Below are 5,969 nucleotides of genomic sequence, written 5' to 3' on the forward strand. Positions count from 1 at the left end.
AAATTATGATTTGTTTTTTTTTGAGGTAGCAAAAATTAGTTTCAACTAGATATCGGCCTTTTGTGTTTTTATCGGGCAGTAGAGTAAATTCAGATTGAGTACACTGTCGGTCCGTCTCGCTATCTAATTTTTTGGCTAAATGGTTTCGTGCAACCTCTTAATCCAATACTAATGTTAGTTTTACTTTTATTTCCTAGGCCTCAAAAGATCCTAACAAATAGATCAACCCTGTGCAGATCAACTCTATTCGGTATTTTCTAAAAGTTGTCTGATTGTAAACAGCCCATACAGCGTTTACAATGATTAAGAAGTTAGTGGAAAATCATTGGTCAGTAACAGAAACTTTACAATCAAACTCAATACAAAAAATCATTCGAATCATAATAAAATTGTCTCCAAGTATGATCATGAAAGCAACAAAAAATTTCGTATATAGCAGTTTTAAGTTGACCAAAAAGCAATTTAATTTGCAACTATTTCTAAGTCGGACTAAACCTCCGCTTAATTGTGCACATCATGACTTCTATATCATTCCGAGAATTGGCACATCACTTGGTAAAGTTTCAGGGTCGCTTTCATCGTTCGTAAAGGTCATCTTTTGGCTCTGAACTTATTTACTAAATTTATCACAGCAATAAAAAATTTTGAAAAAAAAAAACACGTTGAAACCAAACAACCACCAAGTCGTAAGTTTTTTCTAAAAGGGAACAAAATTTGCAACTACTCTTTGTTTGACGGCAAACTTCACGCAAAAGAAGGCCAATTGAATATAACCAATCAGGTGCGTGAATTGTTATCAAAATTTTCGTGTTTTTTTAAATTTATTTTCTAAAAAAAGTTTAAATTATGATTTGTTTTTTTTTGAGGTAGCAAAAATTAGTTTCAACTAGATATCGGCCTTTTGTGTTTTTATCGGGCAGTAGAGTAAATTCAGATTGAGTACACTGTCGGTCCGTCTCGCTATCTAATTTTTTGGCTAAATGGTTTCGTGCAACCTCTTAATCCAATACTAATGTTAGTTTTACTTTTATTTCCTAGGCCTCAAAAGATCCTAACAAATAGATCAACCCTGTGCAGATCAACTCTATTCGGTATTTTCTAAAAGTTGTCTGATTGTAAACAGCCCATACAGCGTTTACAATGATTAAGAAGTTAGTGGAAAATCATTGGTCAGTAACAGAAACTTTACAATCAAACTCAATACAAAAAATCATTCGAATCATAATAAAATTGTCTCCAAGTATGATCATGAAAGCAACAAAAAATTTCGTATATAGCAGTTTTAAGTTGACCAAAAAGCAATTTAATTTGCAACTATTTCTAAGTCGGACTAAACCTCCGCTTAATTGTGCACATCATGACTTCTATATCATTCCGAGAATTGGCACATCACTTGGTAAAGTTTCAGGGTCGCTTTCATCGTTCGTAAAGGTCATCTTTTGGCTCTGAACTTATTTACTAAATTTATCACAGCAATAAAAATTTTTGAAAAAAAAAACACTTTGAAGCCAAACAACCACCAAGTCGTAAGTTTTTTCTAAAAGGGAACAAAATTTGCAACTACTCTTTGTTTGACGGCAAACTTCACACAAAAGAAGGCCAATTGAATATAATCAATCAGGTGCGTGAATTGTTATCAAAATTTTCGTGTTCTTTTAAATTTATTTTCTAAAAAAGTTTAAATTATGATTTGTTTTTTTTTTGAGGTAGCAAAAATTAGTTTCAACTAGATATCGGCATTTTGTGTTTTTATCTGGCAGTATAGTAATTTCAGATTGAGTACACTGTCGGTCCGTCTTGCTTTCTAATTTTTTGGCTAAACGGTTTTGTGCAACCGCTTAATCCAATACTAATCTTAGTCCTACCTTTGTTTCCCAAGCATCAAAAGATCCCAATAAATAGATCAACCTTATGGAGATTAACGCTATTCGGTATTTTCTAAAAGTTTTCTGATTGTAAACAGCCCATACAGCGTTTGCAATGATTAAGAAGTTAGTGGAAAATCATTGGTCAGTAACAGATACTTTACAATCATACTCAATACAAAAAATCACTCGAATCATAATAAAATTGTCTCCAAGTATGATCATGAAAGCAACAAAATATTTCGTATATAGCAGTTTTAAGTTGACCAAAAAGCAATTTAATTTGCAACTATTTCTAAGTCGGATTAAACCTCCGCTTAATTGTATTGTGCGTTAATTGTCCCAATTTGGCCAAATTAGCAGTATTTTATCCCCCAAATTTTAACGAAAAATGTTTTGAGATAAGGACAGTATTAATTTTCAGAGATGAAAAAAGCCGATCAAAAGTTACTATTTAAAAAGTCTGTTTGTCTGAACCAAAAAAAAACCCGAGCACACATATTTGGTCAATCTTGCTTTGAAAGTCAGATTATTGTTCCCGCTGTCGAAGAAAACGGCTTGTTTATGCTCGGTGTGATTTTTTTATTCAGGCATTTTTCGCCAATTGAAAATATAGTTTTCAACAAAAATGTTTTGTAACCTATTGAAGCTATTGACTTCTTGAGTTCAAACTAAAAAAAAACATTTTACATCCGACTTTTTTTTGTAAAGTTTTTGGGGTTTGAAAATTATAAAATTGGCCATGTTCTGGACTAAATTATGCGCGCTTTTAAGAATTTATTCATATTGCTGAGAGCGTAACGCGAATTTTTGTATGCGTGGCAACTTATTCCCTACATCAAAATCGTTCCAAATTGAATTGAAGTTAGCTAATCGGATCGGTCGTATAAATTTCATTTCTCAAAAACTATTCGATATAAATTAAGGGACAGTGGGAATGGAACATTCAGGGTTTTGCCCTGATAAACGAGCAATCTTCTTGTTCCGCTTTCGATATGTATTTGTGCTCGGGGTGAGTTTTTTTTTCAGCAAATTTCGACTTTTTAACTAGCCATTTTTGACCATTTTTTATATCATTTGAAAGGTATTGTTGTACTGAGATCAAATTTGAAAAATTGTTTCACCTATGATCATTTTTTGTAGAGTTACGGGGGTTTAAAGATTGCCATTTGGGCCAATTTGGGACAATTAACGCGCGATATATTTCGCGCTATTAACGCGTAAGCGGAGAGTTAATCCGTCTTAGAAATTGTTCCAAATTGGTTGAAAGAAGCTTATTTGCCATAATTGATTTGTTACAAGGAGCGAAATTTATCCTTTTGTATTTTATATGGCGTGTGGGGAGACTTCCATAAAAAAAATCAAATTTTGTTCTATTTCATTTAATTGTTTTGTTATTACTGCTCCATAAACCTCAAAAGCAGTCGGAACATTCAGAGCTTCGCCCTGATACGAGCAGTCTTGTTCATATATGATTTTCATTCCATTTGGTGATAATATTTTTCACGCTTTGTTTCAGACACATCATGATAAGCACAAGGTTAAAGTTATAATCATAAGGCGTCACTTTTATTTTGGCATGGGGGCGTGTAATCAAACTGACGCTTTTGTGGGCCTAGGACAACAAGCCGACAATAATTCAACTCGAATGGATCTTCACGCCGAAGTTCACACTCTACAAGAACCTCAGAACGCTAATTTTTCAATTGTCAATCATAATTTTTCAAAACTAGGGCGTTTTTTAAGCAGCACTTCGGAATAGCATCCGTTTGCTACACCAACAGGTTTTCGAGCTTACAGCAAAATGCTAGACTTTATTAATTACAATGCGCCAATTCGGAATAGCATCCGTATGTTACATCAGATGGATTTTGAATTACTTGAACGGTTGAGTTGCCATTGAAAACTAGCGATGGAAAATAGAAAAAACAGCTATCTCTATTAATGGACTAATGCTAAATTTTTTCCCAAATAGCAAGTTTCAGTGCTGATTTAGCACTGATTCAGAATTGTTCAGAACTGGAAAATCTGAAATTTAACAATGGAATAGCGATAATTTAGCAAGGAAGTAGAGATGAATTATCGATGAATCAGCGATAGTGTAGCGATGAGTTTTCAATTACTGTGATCCTCCCATTTTAACCCCAGGTGGAATGTGTGTGGGGGGAGGATGAGAGTGCAGGAGATATCCCGCACGTTAATCCCCCTTCCTACCGCTCACTTCTACTGAACCTCCCTCCCCCCACCTAACTGGTAAAAACGTGTGATTGGGGGTGACTAAAAATTACCCCGGGGGTGTAGATTGTTTATTATGGGAATATGTACTCTCCCTTCCACGCAGGCAGGGGCGGATCTAGGTTTTTCTCGAGGGGCGGATTTTCAAAAAATTTTAGAAAATTTTGTCGACCTTTTTTTAGGTCGACTAAATTGATTTTCCAAGCTCTTCGAAACTACTAAAAAGACCTTGTTTTGGTCAAATTTTGAAAAAACAGGCCGAAAAAGCGCTTTTAGGCACTTTTTGAAAATTTTTGACTAAAAATCACGTTTTTTCGGCACTCCGAAAAAATTAGTATAGTCGCTTTTAGAAAAATTTAGGAGTCTGACAGCCAAAAATGGATATTTCAAAATAGTTCCAAATGGGAACCCTTTGGATGGGCAGGGTGTCGAATCCCTGAGCAAGCAGTTTTCAAACAAATCATTTTTCACGACTGTTTTTGAAAGTATTCGGGTTGAAGTCCCCAAACTTACAAATCGGCTGCAAAGTCCCGTCGGCCTGATGTCTGGTACCCTGCTTATGTAATAACGCAATCTGGCAATCCTATATTTTGAATGAAATGAGCCTTAATTTGCGCTTCAAATTAACAAATAAAGCGTTATCTGGTCAAATTTTGCACAAAAATGGGATATTTCCAGGCTTTGTCCGCGACTATAAAGCCCTGCCCAGTGATAATGGTTATCGCCGTAACTGTACTCCATAACATACCAAGCGTGTTCAGTTTCCGATAGATTTGGTAGTTTTGGGCTGTTTTCAGATCATATGAAATCTTGTTCGTTTAAGGTTCCGGCATTTTTCTTTTTTTTAAGGAATCATAGAGAATTGCAATAACTCGTCTCAAATTACTTTTAAAAAACCGCTGCTGAAAACTTCCCAACTTATGTTCAAAATGAACTCGTCTTGCATGCACATGGTTTTAGTATTGGAATGGTCCTCGTATAGAACATGGTCCTCATGTAGCTCTCGTTATCTGTGCTTATCGTTCTGGTATTGTCAATGGCTTCGACCCAGCATACCATTGCTCGTTATTTGATATTCTCGAATCTGATTGGCTCTCAGTCTCATGCAACCATTGAGAGTTCTAAACATGACCACATTTGGTAATATGTCCAAATATGGTATTAATATAGTTTCTCGGTTGATTTTTGACTTGCACTAAATCTGAAGCTCAACAAACATAGTTGCTAGTCAAGTATTTTGTAGGGGATGTTACGATATGTTCATTTTTTCTCAAACGCAGTTCGGGCGAAGTAATTGGAGCTTTTACGATTCGTCTGATTAAGGGATCGAAAAGCTATCTTACCTTCTCTAAGAAGTTGTGCAATTTACTATGGTAGTAGCTTTCATCGACGTTTAGTCATACTTACCTGGCGCCGACCGTCCTCTGATCAAGCAGAGAGGTGGTGGTCCAGGGCGAGGCCTCTGCATTGCACTGCGCGGAGGTTGACCCCTGCGATTTCTCCAAGTGAGAAACTCGGACGCACAATTTATTAGTGTGGGGACTGCGTTCGCGCTCTCCCTGAGAATGCTGAACCTTTTTGATGAACCTTTCCGGTTGTTAATTGGAAATCTGTGGAAATTGCAGCCTAAGACTTTCTAGGTATATGTAAGGTTGCAATGTTTGAATATTTAATGGTTAAGACACTATGACTCTATTCTCTATTGACATACTCCCAATTTCAATCGAACCAGCCAAGATTTCAGTTCGGTAATTTTGCTGAAATGGGAAAAAAATGGGTTATTGAGTTTTTCGAGGGATTTTGTGCGAAAAGGGGTGAATTTTAAAATCTTTGTCTGTTTTACTGCTTGTTTCTTTTATTCTTTTAGGC

The 5,969-nt window shown here is 35.8% G+C and overlaps 1 non-coding gene across 1 annotated transcript; it reads left to right on the forward strand.

Moving 5' to 3' along the window:
* Nucleotides 1-5,499: 5,499 nt before the first annotated feature.
* LOC134843000 (U1 spliceosomal RNA) lies at nt 5,500-5,663 on the forward strand. The gene has a single exon (XR_010162580.1). It is a non-coding gene; the product is annotated as a U1 spliceosomal RNA (small nuclear RNA).
* The last annotated feature ends 306 nt before the right edge of the window (nt 5,664-5,969 follow it).

This window comes from Symsagittifera roscoffensis, chromosome 3 (assembly GCF_963678635.1).
Source record: "Symsagittifera roscoffensis chromosome 3, txSymRosc1.1, whole genome shotgun sequence".
NCBI classification, from domain to species: domain Eukaryota; kingdom Metazoa; phylum Xenacoelomorpha; order Acoela; family Convolutidae; genus Symsagittifera; species Symsagittifera roscoffensis.